Here is a 2,763-nt window from a genome sequence, read left to right as displayed (position 1 = left end):
GCCCAACCTTCCTTCCGAGGAGTGGCTGATGGGTTTGAACCGCCAGCCATCTGGTGAGCAGTCAAGTGCCTTAGCCACTATGCTACCAGAGCTCCCCTTTAGCCTCTATGGTAGTCAATATATATATTCAATATTCAACTTAAAATGTTTTCAAAATGCATCAAGTATGTTTAACCTATTTCTAAGTGCTTAATAGAACCATATTTATTTTAAAATTGAAGTTTGCTGCTCTCTAGTGAAATTATTTAAAATTTCTTTGGAAAACAATAAAAATCACTAAATATAAACTGAGATATGCAAAGCAGTCTATCTCTATCATCACACATATGTTTGATTCTGAAAGACATTGAAACAAATGTAATAGAACATATAAAAGAATGTGATAACCACAGAGTTTCATAAGACATCTGTGCCATGATTAATATATAATGTTTTTGTCCTTCATCATCAATTTTTCTCAATGAGGGATAAACACTCTTACAAGTATTCAACTATACATTTCAACCAGATGTCTCTAATCCTATATCATATAGGCCAAATACCTGACTAGATATCTGCAGGTTCAGGTTTTGTTCATGTATTTGGACATACCTTAAGAATCCATGTATTTAGAGAACTGTATCAGAACAGTACTCATTGATACTACCAAGAGGAAGAAAATATAGATAGATAGATAGATAGATAGATAGATAGATAGATAGATAGATATATATAGATATAGATATAGATATAGATATAGATATATAGATTTAAGAGATATATTTCTGACTACATGGTGGGGTTGGTTTCTTATTGATTTTCACCTCATGCACCTAATGAAATATATATTTTCTGTGCAATCATATTCATTATTTGGGCCTATTCCCTATTTATTCTTTTCATTAATTTGCTACTCATCTGAGACAAAATATTCATGGGTGTGACAGATTTCTTATCCATTTTAACCACCAACTACATAAAGAATCCCCACTAAGTAACTCACCCAAGATAAAACAGTGAATTAATGACAAAGACAATAGTTAAATCCCAGTTAGAGTTGAGTTTTCACATTATCTTGAGCATTAAAGATGCCAAGGGCTGATCTTGGTATGCATTTATTCTCTTATAATAAGAGAATTTTCACTGACAAGTTCTTTGAGAAGTGGATGATCCCTTCCTTCTTCCAAGTCTGTCTTAGTCTGGAAGCTTCACTGAAACCTGCCCACCATGGGAAACTGAAACCTTGCTGTTATTTGAAATACAGGTGACATAGCCTCCAGCCTCACACCAACATTCAAGCCACACAGTACTACAAACTGACAGATGCATGGTCAAACAGTTTCAGTGGAGTTTCCAGACTAAGACAAACTCAGAAGAAGGAAGGGGCCATTTGCTTTTCAAAGAATTTGCCAGTGAAAACCTTAGGAATAGCTGTCAAACACTGTCTTATATATTACTGGAAAACTTTACAAATAGCCCTGAAACACTGTCTGATATAGTGCCAGAAGATGAGCCCCTCAGGTCAGAAGGCACTCAGAATACAACTGGGCAAGAACTGTCACCTCAGAGGAGACTCAATCTTAATTATGTGGATGGAGGAAAGCTTTTGGAACCTCCATTTGCTGATGTGGCATGACTAAAAAGGAGAAGAAATAGCTGCAAACATCCATTAATAATCAGAACATGGAATGTACAAGGTATAAATCTAGGAAAATTGGAAGTTGTCAAAAATGAAATGGAACGCATAAAGAACAACATCCTGGGTATTAGTGAGCTAAAATGGACAGATTTTGGTCATTTTTAATCAAGCAACCACATGATCTACTATGCCAGGAATGACAAATTGAAGAGAAATGGCATGGCATTCATCATCAGGAAGAATATTTCAAGATTTATCCTGAAGTACAATGCTGAATGTGATATGATACTATCCATATGCCTACAAGGAAGACCAACTAATACTACTATCATTCAGATTAATGCACTAACCACCAAAACCAAAGACCAGGAAATTGAAGATTTTTACCAACTTCTGCAGCCTGAAATTGACCAAACATGCAATCAAGATGTGTTGATTATCACTGGTGATCAGAATGGGAAAGTTGGAAACAAAAGAAGAATCACTGTTACTTGGAAAATATGTTCTTGGTGATAGAAAGAACGCTCAAGATTGTATGATAGAATTTTGCAAGACCAATAACATATTCATTGTAAATACCTTTCTTAAACAACAAAAACGGTGACTATACACATGGACTTTACCAGACGGAGTACACAGGAATCAGATAGACTACATCTATGGAAAGAGAAGATGGAGAAGCTCAATATCTTCCACCAAAACAAGGCCAGGAGCTGATTGTGAAACAGACCATGAAGTGCTCACACTTGTGTTGTTACACAAGTCCAAGTGAAAACTGAAGACAATTAAAATCAGTCCATGAGAGCCACATTATAACCTTCTTTATATCCCTCCTGAATTTAAAGAGCATCTAAAGAATAAAGTTGATGCATTGAACACCAATGATTGAAAGCCAGAGGGATTGTGGGATGACATCAAGAACATCATTCATAAAGAAAGCAAAAGGTCATTAAAAAGACACAAAAGGAAGAAAAGACCAAAATGGATGCTAGAAGAGACTCTGAAACTGGCCCTTGAATGGAGAATAGCTAAAGCAAATGGAAGAACCCACAAGATAAATGATCTCAACAGAAGATTTCAAAAAGCAGCTCAAGAAGATGAAATTTACAAAGATTTTGAGTTAGAATATCAAAAGGGAAGAATAC

Source organism: Orycteropus afer, unplaced genomic scaffold (assembly GCF_000298275.1).
Source record: "Orycteropus afer afer isolate SDZICR_OR568_19922 unplaced genomic scaffold, OryAfe1.0 scaffold00511, whole genome shotgun sequence".
NCBI classification, from domain to species: domain Eukaryota; kingdom Metazoa; phylum Chordata; class Mammalia; order Tubulidentata; family Orycteropodidae; genus Orycteropus; species Orycteropus afer.
This window is presented reverse-complemented; position numbering follows the sequence as displayed.